This window comes from Lutra lutra, chromosome 5, assembly GCF_902655055.1.
Source record: "Lutra lutra chromosome 5, mLutLut1.2, whole genome shotgun sequence".
NCBI classification, from domain to species: Eukaryota; Metazoa; Chordata; class Mammalia; order Carnivora; family Mustelidae; genus Lutra; species Lutra lutra.
The window spans coordinates 7,122,025-7,136,838 of record NC_062282.1 but is presented as its reverse complement, the minus strand read 5'-3'; the positions used below and the strand labels follow the sequence as shown (position 1 = coordinate 7,136,838).

At 43.5% G+C, this 14,814-nt stretch overlaps 1 protein-coding gene across 11 annotated transcripts in view; it reads left to right on the top strand.

Annotated features, from left to right (window-relative positions):
• Positions 1–14,814, top strand: part of SEMA5A (semaphorin 5A) — a 469,481-nt gene that overhangs the window by 343,785 nt on the left and 110,882 nt on the right. The gene's annotated exons all lie outside the window — the stretch shown is intronic.

Genomic DNA, 14,814 nt, shown 5'->3' with positions numbered 1-14,814 from the left:
TGGTCCTGCTCTGTCTCCAGACACTGACCTGTTGCTCCCCACTCCTGGTTCTCTGTCTTGTGCTGTGTGATCAGGACCCTCACCATGACCTTCGTGGTTGGACGATGTATCACTGGCGTCAGGTTTGGGCTGTCCCTCAGATGTTCAGATCCTAGTTATGAAAGAACAGTGAATTTTGTTAAGACTCATAATTTGCCTTCTGCATGAGTAAGAAGTGGCTGGGATGCCACAATGATCACAAACGAAAACCCATGGACCTTTTGGGGAGCCACATTGGAAAGTCAGCATGGAAGCCAGCGTGCTGCAGGGCTCAGGAAGCTGCCTGTTGGTGTGGGGCCCATCGTCTCAGAAGTGTTCCAGTGGGAACCTGTTTCCCTGCACAGGAACATTGCCCAGTGGGTCCAGCTGGAGCTGTCCTGCCCCTGAGACCTTTGGTTCCTTATTTCAGAGCCCACTGTCATGTCTTTGGACGTCCACAGTTTTCTCCGTAACTTCTGTGAAGAAGTGCCTGGTCTTGGGCTCAGAGTCCTGTCTGTGCTCAATGTGTTACTCATGTGCTATCAGCATATCTTGGAAGATGGGGAGATGGTAGCCTGGTGGGAAAGGATGGATGGATCTTCCTAAAAGAAGGTACAGAATATGGAAGACTTAGAAAGAGAGAGTGAGAAATTTAAATTCGTTGGAGTTGTGGGCAGAGAGACAGGAAAGACAAAGCCAAAAGATACGATGTATCAAGCTGAAAATTTTATCCTAACAAATGAATTCAGGATTTCCTATGCATGGACAGATTTGAGCCAAAGTGGAGCAGACATAGCCCAATTTCGAATATGCTGTATTCCTGTTGTGTGTGGACTCTCTGGTAGTTGGAAATCATTTTTTGAAGCTGAAGAGAAAGGTTTGGGTCAGTAGTAGAGATCTCGGCTCAGCTTTGAAGCCATAGGAATGGATAACGTCCTGCCTGGGGGAAGCACGTGAATACTGCAGCTATCAAATAGCTTGGAGCACGAGCCACTTATCCATAATTAAAATGTAGCAGTTCAGAAGAACGACAAAATCATTTTCTTATTCCATTGAGGAGAGAGCTCTTTTTTTTTTCTTTTAAATTAATGTTGCAAAAGTATAAAAGTGCTTAGCATGGATTTTTCTCAACCATCCCAGCTCACACTAATGGGACCAGACGCGGTGTAAATTTCACCACTGGGGTGTGAGCCTGATTTAGACTCTGTTCCCGCCCGGTGAGTGTCAGGGAAGGGCTGCACACTCTGCCAAGTGGATGGCTGTTGTGTAATTTAGATACAATAAATCCAAGGCAAGTAATCTCCTTCTAGAAACTTGAATTGCCTCCTTAGCAGAACGATGAGAGTAAGATGCAAGTGGCATGGTCAGATGAGAGCTTCAAGAGGACACCCAGAGGACTCGATTGATTGCTCTCATTTTAATTGTAATACTGTTTTTATCACAGGAAACTCCAGTGATAAACTTCCTAGAAGCATCAGCTTCTGACTTTGTGTGCTTAAAGGAGTGTTTGCTTTGGTATGGTTTTTTGTAAGGCAGTAGAGGGTGTTGGGGACAAAGGTAGCGTCTCCCGCCCAGCTTCAGGTGGGCGAGAGCTGACAGAGGCAGCAGGCTGCTCATTTTAGGCAGAACTGGAATAGGGCTTATAGTCCATAAGCTAGAAGTAGCAAGAAAATAATAATAATGGGTCCTTATGAAGTGCTCTCTGTGCCAGGCACTGGCCAAGCCCTCTGCATAGAGGAGCTCATTGTGTGTCCACTAACCTGGGAGCTAGACCCCTGGGTGATGGAGACAGAGGTGTGACCAGCCTGCTCTTGGCCACGTAGCCTATAAGTGTGGGAATTGGGAGTCTAAGCTGGGCCATTGGGCCCCAGAGTCCACACTCTGAACCCTGTGCTCAACTTGAGCACCTGCTGTATACCAGACACCATCCAGGTGCCAGTGAGATCACGGTGAACAAGCCATGTTACCTCCCCCAAGACCTGCCTCCCTGGAGCTTCTATATCAAGGGCGAGGATGGGATAATATGGTTTAAAATAATACTTTTAAAATAATAATAATCAAATGATGTTGCATGTAATTTATGACTAAGACACTTAAACAGACTAACATATTCTTTTTTTTTTTTTTTTTTTTTTGGGGGGGGGAGCCATTAGTTGAATCTGATAAACTGAGTTGATTAAAATCTCCATTTTGAGCATATAGTAACCATGAAGACCTGTTTTCCCCTCTTAATTCCCTCTTATTTGTATAAGTGCAATGCTGAGCTCCCAGTGCCAAAGCCAGCATAATTCATTTACCCAATTAGGAGTTAAAAGAAAGAACTTTCATAACATATTAGCTGTCTGCTACTTTGGGATAATGACCAGCTGAATTGATGAACTTTATATAATGATCTGTTGCCATGGCAACATGCTGCCCAGGGAGTGGAAGAGGGCATTTCATCATTACCTCACTGTTAATGCCTGGAACAGTAACAAATGCAAATACAAAACATTTCCTTTTACTCTGCAGTAACTCTGGGTCGATGAGACAAAACACTAAAAATGCTTCTTGGATACAGTGGCAGAGAATCAAAGAGTCAAATGCACAACTGGAAAGAAAATCATTTAGTCTTCCCGGTTAGTGGTCTTGGTGTCCACAGTGGGTCTCCAGCCCGGTCACAGGATACCATTGTCAGAATGGCCATGGGTCTATTTCAGGTGTCTAATTTCTGTACTGGATTCAACACAGAGTAAACTCAATAATAAATACTCCTAAAATAAAATGAAACATCGAGACATAACAAGAGGAGAAGGAAGTCAAGATTATGTTTAAACATCCAATGCTTTGCAATAATCTCTGCATCTTTGTCCCACATTTTCCTGAACCAGCCTTTTCTTTGCTTCTTATGACTGTTTTTTTCACAAGACACAAAATTGTGTGTGTGTGTGTGTGTGTGTGTGTGATATGTGGTCAGTTACAGCTCTACCCTCTTAAGTTTTTTATTGCACCTTAGAGGAAATACATATTTATTGTGTGCTTTGGAAGTGCTTATAGCTCCTGTTCTTTTTTATAAGAGACAGACTGCCTTCTTTTTTTTTTTTTTTTTTTACGATTTTATTTATTTATTTGACAGAGGTCACAAGTAGGCAGAGAGGCAGGCAGACAGAGAGAGGAAAGCAGATTCCCTGCTGAGCAGAGAGCCCTCTGCGGGGCTAGATCCCAGGACCCTGGGATCATGACCTGAGCCAAAGGCAAAGGCTTTAACCCACTGAGCCACCCAGGCGCCCCTACAGCTCCTGTTCTTAAGAAGAATCCATTTCTCTGGGTCTTTTTTCATTGTTCAGGGTTCTCAAGTTCATCGAATTAAAGCCACTTCACATATAGAGCATAAGGAATTTTACTTTAAGTATTGTTTAAGCTTAATTGTTTCATTGTCCAGGCTTTAGTGAATGGCAGAAGGCTGTCTGATCATATACAAGTATGAAAATTCAAAAAGTATAATTTTTAATCACAGCAATAGTAACTGTTACATTGAGCTGACTATGTTTCTTTTTTCCTTCCCTCTCTCCCTCCCTTCTTCCTTCCTGCCTTCTTTCCAAAAGAGAGAGAGAGAGATAGAGAGAGAGATCTGTTTTCATAAATTTCTGAAATTTCGGTGAGACTAAAATTCCAGAATCCCTCCAAAAAGAAATTCATTCTAATCAGTGACCTTTTCCTCAGATCCCTGAAAGTTCAATCTTGAGTGCTCATTCGGTTTTCTCTGATGTTCCCCCAAAGAGCAGCAGAGCCATTAGCATAAAGGTCGTGAGCAACAGCCCCATCTGTATGAATTATTTTATAATGCTTATCAAAATGCATCCATTTTTCACAATGTTACATGTCGTGTATCATCTCCAGCTGCTTTACTAGCTCAGGAGCATAGATATAGGGGATTAAGTGAAATAAATGACAGTATTTGAAAATACTAGGCTGTTACTAATATGAATCTTACACTGTGATCATACAAGGTAAAAAAAATGAGTCAAATCTATAATTTATAGTGTCTTTGCATTTGAATTTGAGTCTTGATATCTTAAGGAAACACGGGACAATAATTCATGGTCTCATTTTGAAATTGCTTTAAGCAAATTATCTGGCTGACAAAATCGTTTTTTTTTTATATTTCTGGTTCTTTACATGGAGTCCCTGTACCCGCCTGCTAGAGCTACATGACAAAGATCACAAGTCCCACAGATTGGCAGGGTTAAACAACAGAAACTTATTTCCCACTTATTTCTGGAGGTTGAAGTCCAAGTTCAAAGTGTTAGCGAAGTTCTTTTTTGCTGGGGCCCCTCCCTTTGGTATGCAGATGGCCATCTTCCTGATGTGTCCGCACATGGGGATGCACCTGTCTGTGTCCTAATTTCCTCTTCTTGGTGCCCGTAGGACACCAGTCATATGGATAAGGGACCACCCATAGGACCTTATTTTGTGTCAATTACTTAAGGACCCGCTCTCCAAATATACTCACATTCTGAGTTGTTAGGTATTAAGACTTCAACATGAATTCTGAGGGGACACATTTTAACCCGTAATACTCCCTATCTTATTAGAAGGCTTATTTTCATAACAAATGGGAGATTGTTGTACTTGACCATCTCTATCAAGATTCAAAATTGAATCTCCTTAAAACGATTCAGTCCATATTAGTAAGCAAAGTGAAAACTGAAAATCAGAAAAATATTAGCTATTCATCCCCAAAGTTAAAAATATGGCTAATTTTCAGAGTCCATATGGACTCTGAAAAACAATCTGAGGGGTTTGAAGTGGCGGGGGGTGGGAGGTTGGGGGAACCAGGTGGTGGGTATCAGAGAGGGCACGGACTGCATGGAGCACTGGGTGTGGTACAAAAACAAGGAATACTGTTACGCTGAAAATTTAAAAAAAAAGACAAAAGAAAAAAAATATGGCTAATTTTCAGCCAGTAATAACTGAATGATGAACAATAGAGTTCACATTACATAGAGCTAACATTACATACAGCCAATAGTGGTTTAAGGGTCTTATTTTTGCTTGTAAGCTTTATTGCTTAAATATCTTTTTGGGGTACCTGGGTAACTCAGTGGGTTGAGCATCCAACTCTTGATCTCAGCTTCTCAGCTCAGGTCTTGATCTCAGGGTTATGAGTTCAGGCCCTGTGTTGGGCTCCACATTGGGCTTGGAGCCTACCAAAACATTAATTAATTAATTAATTAATTAATCAAAAGATAAGTTTAAGTCCTCTTGTTTTGAATATAGCACTGAAATAGGCATTTTTGTCATCAGATTACTCTCTTGTTTGCTTCCTGAGCTTTTGGAATTGAGAGTCCCAAGCCTAATAGAGAAGTCAAATCAATTCTGGGCCTGACACCACTTACACATTAGTTATCTGTCTAGTGAATTCTGTGGTAAGCACATGTCCATAAATCATAGCTTCATCTTTGTCCTGATTAACAACTGTTGCTTCATACACCCCTTTTTAGTCCCCCTGACCTTTGAGGAACTCATGAGCTGTAGTGATACTGATGCACTCTTACAGGGATTGCATCTTACCCCTTCCATACTTCTTTTTTTTTAAGATTTTATTAATTTATTAGACAGAGATCTCAAGTAGGCAGAGACGCAGGCAGAGAGAGAGAGGAGGAAGCAGGCTCCCTGCTGAGCAGAGAGCCTGATGGGGGGCTCGATCCCAGGACCCTGAGATCATGACCTGAGCCGAAGGCAGAGGCCTAACCCACTAAGCCACTCAGGCGCCCCGCCCCTTCCATACTTTTAAAACAGAAATAACCAGCACTTGATTGGTAAGAAGAGGATCTAAATTCTGGCCCAAGAACTTGAACTTTGGCACTTATTAACCTTTCTGGGCTTTGCTTTCCTCGCTGAAAAATTCAAAATAATGTTGTAATGTTGTAATATTCTCTAATGTCCTGGGACCGTTTAGAATTTTAATTCAGAGAACATGATAATACAGGTGCCTAGGTGGCTCAGCTGATTAAGCGACTGCCTTCAGCTCAGGTCATGATCCCAGAGTCTCAAGATTGGCTCCCTGCTAGGTGAGGAACCTGCTTCTCCTTCTGACCCTCTCCCGCATCATGCTCTCTCTCTCTCTCTCTCAAATAAATAAAATCTTAAAAAAAAAAAAAAGAAAAGAAAACATAATGATGATAGACCATTTGCAGTTACAGGTGGCCCTTCCAAATGGATCTCTCATATTTTCCCTATGGACTTGTCTTGTTAGTTTCAGAAAATGAACTGAATTAGGAAAGTAAAGGTGGTCTGTATTTTCCTATTTGTACATCAAGCTGCACACCTGTACTTCTCTTTCCTTGTTAGCTTAATTGTGGTTACTTTTTTGTTGTTGTTGTTCGTGTTAGCTGTGACATGTTGATTGGATGGTAAAATATCAGTCATGTCATTCACACCTTTTCTGTCTGGGAGGTCCCCAGGATCATATGTTTTCTCAGAAAAGTGATACTTTTCTCAGAAACTACACTCCATCCAAGAGTAGGGACTAGCTTGAGCCCTAGTTAGAATGAAAACTCTACAGAGCAGACAAAGAACAGGAAAGAACCTTCTCTAATGGTTATGATTGCTTTGTGGCAACCCATAAGTTTCTGCAGTGATCTGACAATGATTGAATTCTCTCTCACAGGACATCTGTCACTTGCTCGTGGACAGACTGTCAGCAGGTGAAGCCAGGTGATGAGATGAGGAATGTGGGGCCAGGTTTAGTCCCAGGGCTTTTTTCCCTAGCTAGCTAATCGTGAGCTTTTAACCTTTAGAGACCTGGGTTATCTTACCTGCAACAGGAAGCAGTTAGACTAGTACACGGGTGTGGTGTGGAGGGGAATCCTTTCTTCAAGGGAAATCATATGGCAGGTTTCAAATGTGTAAGGCCGTCCGGTGAAGCTTGTCATGCTATGGGTGAAGTGGACAGTTCACGAAGTTCATGAGGATGAACTTAATGCCTGTTTGGGGGAACAGGTGTCCACCTGGCTGCCTCGGGCAGCACCAAGGACAGCTCTGTGCATCTCCAGCCTGTCCAGTACCACAGCTGTAGCCTCGGGGGCCTCCTGGATGCCTCAAATGTGGCTGGTCTGAAATGAAACTGGATTTTCAAGACTTAGCCTAAAATGAAGCAAAACATCTCCGTATTATATTAGTTACATATGATAATTTTACACCTTATAATATTTTGGATACATTGGGTGAAATAAAAATTGATAATAAAAATTAATTCAGCCGTTTCCCTGTTTGTTTTTCCTTTTTAAATGTAGACACTAGAAAAATTTAAAATTTACGTGGATTGTAATATATTTCTCTTGGATGGTGTTGGTCCAGACAAACTCTCTCAGTTCCCACCTGTAGGCATATGTGCTCTCGAAGGTTTTGTGGATTTTAATCATTGTTGCTGCTTCCCCAGGGGCCATGAGCAAGTCATCTTGGTCCCAGGAACCATGGTAGGAATTTGTCCTGGAACCTCTTGTTACCACCACACTGTATTCTAAGAATTTTTTTTTTTTCACTGAAGCCAAAATACTTGCTTTTTTACTACTAAAAAACACATTTATCTTTGTTCATTTTTGTTCTCATTTCATTTACTCTTCCCATGGAGTGCTCAATACCTCACCTGCCCTAGAACATTTTCCTGTAGGGTAGAGGTTTGTGGGCGGGGGGCAAGATTTGGGGTTTCATGGATTATTTCTTGTGCCTGTCATTCTCTGGGGGAATTTCCTTATGTCCTTTTCAAGTAACACTTCAGTCTTCTGATAAGTTTTTCATAAATATTTCCCCCCAGGAGTCCCTCATTCATTTCAAAATTGAATTGATGACTCCTTCATGTGAAGATGTTCCAAATTTGAAACCATTTTCTTTACAACCTTCTCTTTTTCCTTTGGTCATTTTCCTAAGGCTCAGAGTATTGAGGTTGAAATGAGTATCTCCGTGATTATAATCATCCAGTTTTATGTCTTGTGTTTTCTACCTGCCATCAGAGTCACTTCTGGTCTTCAGTGATATCATCAGTCACCCACAGAAATCAATATCCAGAACTGTTTGAATGTGCATTCTGATGACTTATGCCCTAGAGGGTTTTCTTACCACTGGCAAGTGTGTTAGTAAAGCCCTATACTTGTGTGGAGTCAGGTCTGGTGGCAGTGCTTGCATTGTCCTCGTTTCATGTAGTAGTTGTCGCTTTGATTCCCAGAAATACCACCTTCTGAGTGTCTGTGGCACTTCTGCTCATCTTCAGGCACATATATGAATTTGGTCCTTGTGCCTCACTAGACAGATGGCATACAGGCTCAGGGACATCAGTCATTGTGTTTGCCCTACTGTGCCTGCATCTGCGTGGTCCGTAAGAGATGTTAGTGTGGTCCCAGTGACCAGGGGGACGCGTGGCTCCTGAAGCAAGTGTCCCCCAAAGCAGGAGCCCCCTGTGCATGTCCTTCCTGTGGGCATCTGATGGCAACTCCCATTGGATCAGAATGTTATCCCCAACTGGTTAAGTTTTACGACTTATAGCTGAGTTCATGGAATAAAAAGAGAATGCCACAGTTTCCTTAAAGCTTACCTCTTCCTACACAAGACACTGCTTTCTCAACAATAGCTTTGAATTAACATTTACTTTGGAATTCCTGGTTACAATCTTTGATCCCCGTTCATTAGATGTCTGGATCCCTTACAAGAAAGTGGGCACCTTATCAGAAAGACTTATCAGTTCTCAGGGCTCCTGGATGGCTCAGTGTTTAAAGCCTCTGCCTTCGGCTCAGGTCATGATCCCAGGGTCCTGGGAGCGAGCCCCACATCGGGCTCTCTGCTCAGTGGGGATCCTGCTTCCCCCTCTCTCTCTGCCTGCCTCTCTGCCTACTTGTGATCTCTGTCTGTCAAATAAATAAATAAAATCTTAAAAAAAATCCTTATCAGTTCTACTCTCTGAAACTCAAATTTCTCATCTATGAAGAAAGAATAATCATGCACAGACACTTGACCCTTGGGTAACAGGGAGCTAAGGGCACCCACACCCTGTGCATTTGACAACCTGCATATGACTCTTGACTTCCCACAAACCACACTACTTAGAGCCTACCTTGGACTGGAAGTCTTGCCAATGACGACAGTCATTAACACATACTCTATGTTAGATGTAAGATATATTGTATTCTTACAATAAAGTGGGACAGAGGAAAGAAAACATTATTAAGAAAATCATAAGGCACCTCTGTGGCTCAGTTGGTTAAGCGTCTGCCTTTGGCTTAGGTCATGATCTCAGGGTCCTGGGATCAAGCCCAGCATCAGGCTCCCTGCTTAGCAGGGAGCCTGCCTCTCCCTCCCCCTCTGCTGCTCCCCCTGCTTGTGCTCTCCCTCCCTCCTTCTGTCAACTAAATAAAATCTTTAAAAAATGGAAGTCATAAGGAAGAGAAAATACATTTACAGTATCGTACTGTGGTTATTAAAAAAAATCCACATGTAAGTGAACCTGCTCAGATCAAACCTGTGCTCATTAAGGGTGAGCTGTGTTCACTACATCTTAACTAGCTTGCTGAGATGATCAGATGAAATGTGGGTGTAATAGGGTTGCCAGATTTAACAAAACACAGGATATCCAATTAAATTTCCATTTCAGATAAATATAAATACTACTGAGTAGGACATACGACTACCAAAATAATTATTCATGGTTTATCTAAAATTTAAATTTAAGTGGGCAGCCTTTATTTAATCTGGTAACCTCTTTGATATAAACATACTATTCATCCTGCTGAAATGAGGCCAGTGTAAGTTACTCAGTACAATAAAGAATGGAATTTCCATGTGATTATGGCTATTCATGTCTTTTAAATAACAACCATACCATCAGCTTGGATTGGTCTTAAAGATCTCACAGTAGCTCTGTCTCTCCCACGATGCACCTGGTTTTCAATCGGGGAGATAAGCTACCAAAATGACTCTCAAATTTGTGTCCACGACAGACTTCGTAGTTGGCACTTTTTTAAAAAAGCAACTGTTATGAGAGTGTGCACCAAAACAGGGCCATTCCTGTGTCTGTGTTAGCTCCTCGGGCACCTGAGCCACAGTTGACAGAAAGTGCCAAGTTCTTTTCTTGTGAATCATCAGAATTTTAAAGAACAATTGAGAAAGTTCTAAGTACTTCTTGTGTTAAAAACAAATAAAAAAAACAAAACAAGCAAAAAATCCCCCCAAAACAAATGGAAACTAATTTTGAAAAGTCCCTGAGAAGGCAAAGCTAGGTTCGTCATACAAACAAAACGTAATCTGCTTCTTCTGCGAGGCTAACTTGACCTGGGTCGTTTCTTGCTTATGCCTCTGAAAATCATAAGGAAATCTTGAGCTGTGTGCCAAGGTTGATATGAGGCAACCCTTAACCAATTGCCTATTATTTAAGAAAATTCTAGTATTATAGCCGGTTACCGTGAAGAATAAAGTCTCTGGCTTTGTAAAACAGTACACTGCGAGCCGCCTTCCACGTAACGGTCCAAGTGCTCTGGTCTCATGCTGCCCTTCGCTGTGTGCACAGTAAACATTTACAGATCGCTACCTCGATGAGTCATTGGTTTTACTTCTATTATTTCTGAACTTTTGATACTGGCATATGTTTTTTTTTTATCCCCCCCGCCCCGCAAGTCACTTTGAGTAGAGTATTGAATTTTTGGTTTTTGGGAAGTACATATGCTTTTATTTTTAATGGCGAATTTTCAGAGTTAATATTTTATCAGATGAAACCAATTAAAATGATTTTCTCTGTTCCTGGTTCGCTTATGACACTTCCGCTGACATCTCTGCATCGTGGGGAAATAATGTTTCTTGTTTTGCCTTCACGCAGACAGAATATTAACCGGGACTTTTTCTAGCAAACGTGCAGATAATAATGACGTTCCCATTCCTTCTTTCCACACTTTTGTCCTCACTTGTCGGTGAGTTTCTCACCCAGAGTGTTTATTATTCTCCACAGGCCATAGCAGCGGCCAGTCTGCCTACATCAGAGCACAGGAGTGACATAGTGTCTGCCCCCCATGGTGCTTTGGTCAAGCACAGAAGCCACAAAACAAGTAAATGAGTAATTAAACTCTGATAAATGTTATAGGGCAGAAACAACAACAAAAAATTAACTGCTCTCTGGGACCGACCAGGGTGCCACTGTTTTTTGAACAAAATCGATATTTGCCCACTCATCTCTTTTACGGGCCAGCCTCTGCCTTTCTGCCACAGAAAGAGACAAATGTCTGTTCCAGATCCTTGTTCCAGAGTAAGTGTTCCCACCATATGTTGAGTAACGAGGAGAGAATATTCCACTGGAACTTGAGGGAGCATGAAAGGTCAGTTGGCTACCTACCAGGCCAGTGGCAGCTGGTGGGGGTTCTAGAGTCTCTGCTTAAAATGCTTAAAATGGTGGTGTCACGTTAGTGTCGTGGGATTCAGGAATGTTGCTCCTTCAACCCGTCCCTCCTCTTTTCTGAAATGCAGGATGACCTAAGCTTTCTTTTTCTTTGTTTTGATGTACTCCAAGGAGAAATAGATCCCTCAGAATTCCAGGAGTAGTTTGCAGTTCAAAATGTATCTGTTTGTAGCAAAATGATGTGACAGGTAGAAGTGTCAGCCGTCAGTCCGTCAGTATGCTACAGGGTAATCATATCACAGTGGATAAATGTGGCAGATCAGTATGCGGCGGGCCTTAAGCTTACACAGTATTCCATGCCTCAATTAAAAAACATTTTTTTTTGGACTACAACTGTGATACTCAGTCACTCATTTAAAAACTGAAAAGAACCCTGGGTGGCTCAGTCAGCCAAACCTCTGCCTATGGCTCAGGTCATGATCTCGGGAGTCACACTGGGCTCCCTGATAGGCGGGGAGTCTGCTTCTCCCTCTCCCTTTGCCCCTCCCCACTCCCTGCTTATGCTCTCACATGCTTTCTCTCTCTCTCTCTCTCTCTCAAATAAATAAAATCTTAAAAAAAATTTTTTTTTAATATAAAGTAAGTGGCCCTGGAGAGGAAAAGAACAAGACCTCACTGTGCCCCCAAGAGAGGGCAGAGAGCAGGAGTGAGAGACAAACAGTGAGAGAACGCCCTGACCTGGGCATCACAGACACCCTGGGAGGAAGCATCTACCTGTGGGGGTACAGATGGGCACAGGGAAGCCCCCCCATAGCTGTCAGAGCAAGGACACAAGGACAGCAGTCTGATGAAGGTGGCCGGGTGGCCCCTCTGGGCAGAGAGCCTGTATGTGCAAGGCTGGGGCCTCTTGGGCTCGTGGAGCTGTGGGTGCCCTTGTGCCCAGCATGCGGAGAGATGGTGGTGTGAGGGAGCCCTCGGGAGACTTGGGACCACGGTGGCATCTCATGTACAAGGTCTGTGGCGTGGTCACATGCGGGTCCTGACGCTCACTTCAGACACAGGGGAGTAGAGCGAGTCTTCTGGAAACATCCAGCTGAGGAAGGTATGCTCCACCAAGGCAGCAGGGTGTAAGCTCAGAATGAGAACAAAGCAGGGGCCAGGGAAAGAAAAGCTTCACTGAAACAGAGGTTCCTACAAGGTTACCTCAGGTCCACGTGGGCTCGTCCTGGCACCAAAGGCAGGGGGAGCTTCAAGAAGCTCCTTGCTTAACTAGACTCTGGAGAGAGTGGGGGAGTCCCAGCAGAGGCACAGATGATGGACAAGCACATGAACCCACACTAAGTTCTGTTGTCTGACGTGCTCAGCCCCACGGTTGGGTTCGATCCCATCTGCTAGAAAGCGATACACGACGTGCAGAAGTATGCATTGAAATGTTTTGACCAGGGACGCCTGGATGGCTCAGTTGGTTAAACCTCTACCTTCAGGTCAGGTCATGATCCCAGAGTTCTGAGATCAAGCCCCGAGTCAGGTTCCCTGCCCACCAGGGAGTCTGTTTCTCCCTCTTCCTCTGCCTGCCACTCTCCCTGCTTCTGCTCTCTCCCTCTGTCAAATAAATAAATGAAATATTAAAAAAAAAAAAAAAAGAAATGTTTTGACTAGTGATGGCTATTCCTTTAAATCAAGTCCTTAAACATCTCTTAAAATTTGTTTTTCTCTGCGGTTGTCTAATAATTTGACGTGCTTGTAAGCATGTCGACAGCTGAACTATTATTCATTTGGGTGGGCTTCTCAGACTAGCAGTCCATCAGCAGTATAAATAACAAACATCGATAAACAATATAAATAATAAACTTCAAGGTCTTTATTCAACTGTTGAAGAGCACTTTGTTCTGTAATCCACATTTACCATGACTCTTGTGTGTCAGTAGTCCAAAGATGACGACTTTCCTGCTGGACTCCATCTGCCCCGTCCCCACCCTGTCCCCACACTCATCCTGGCATCGCTTTAAAATGTCCTTGTTTCATTGCCAAGGGTCTCTCACTTAAGGGCTCCTATGAGCCTCGCTGCCCACAGGGTGGTGGCAGTCCCTGGTTCCCCGTCCTGGCCCCTGGCTCCGACGATGTCTTCTGTTGTCACAGAGACATCTGTGAAGGGCCTCCCAAAGGGTGGCCGGGGCCTCTGTGCTGGTGCTTCCGTCCGCTGGGGCAGACCTCCTCTCAGGGTGTTGCAGTTGTGACATCCGCCCTGAAGTCACCTTCCCTGAAGCTCCCATCTTGTCCCTGTCATGGCTTGGTGCTATGCCCATTTGTGGATGCTTGGATCTCTGAGCAGAGGGGGACCCCGAAACACTGAAGTTGAATTTCCCACCAGCTGGGAGCTGTGGTCACCAAGTCCAAATTCAGTTGGCTTTTGTAGTGAAGACATACACATTATCTTGCACACTTCAGTCTGTGAAATGTTCATTTGTTAGAATGTCTGCTGCCTGCTGTATAGGCTGCCTCTCTGTCTGTCTGTCTGTCTGTCTCTCTCTCTCTCTCTCTCACACACACACACACACACACACACACTTTCCTCCAAGACAGCCCCTACATTTCTTGTCTTCCCAGTATATAGCGTCATTCTGTTTATGCCTGAACTATCTCAAAACTAAGACAGTTACCCAGGCAGCTGGAGAGAAAATTAAGCAATGCTTTACTAATACTGCATACATTATGATGAAGTCGATTCATAATCAATAAGGATTCCCTGGAGATGTGCTTCCGGTATACTTTGTGAAATAAATTCAGGATAATATATGTCTCCACATGTATTTTTCTCTTGAAATGAAGCATTCTAAGTCTCTGAGGACTTCCATTGGGCATGGAAAACTGAAATATGTTCCTGTCCAAAGTCTTCTTGAGCTGTATGGATTGATAGGAAGCCTTGAAGACAAAGGTTCTTGATTTAATTCTGGTTTTGGAATAACTCCCTGGCCTCGTTCTCTGTATGTGCGGGATGAGAATTGTAATGGTTTGAAAAATCAGGATTCTGCTGGGTTGATTAGAGGAGCCTGATGATGGCTGTAGGAGGTGCTCCTAGTGGGTTGGTGTCTTGCCCTGGGCTTATAGGCTGACAGCAAGGGCCTCACCCTAGTGCACCGACAACATTAGTGTGTGCTTTGGGTCTGTGTCTCTGACACATGGCATTGGCCATGCTGTGCCTCTCCCTGGCTGAAAGGACACTTCTCTGTGCTCTTCACAGCCAGTCCGGGGAGATGCCTGGTTCAGAGGCCATAGTCAGAGCCATGCTTTTATGAGTAGGTGAGCACGAACACACAGTGAGCGGAAAACCTGGGGCAGGGAAGAGACCAGGCTGGGAACAGATGTTCCCTTGTACAGGAGAGAAGAATTTGGGACTTTGAGACAGAGAAGGGCATCCCAAAGAACATGCATTCGAGAGA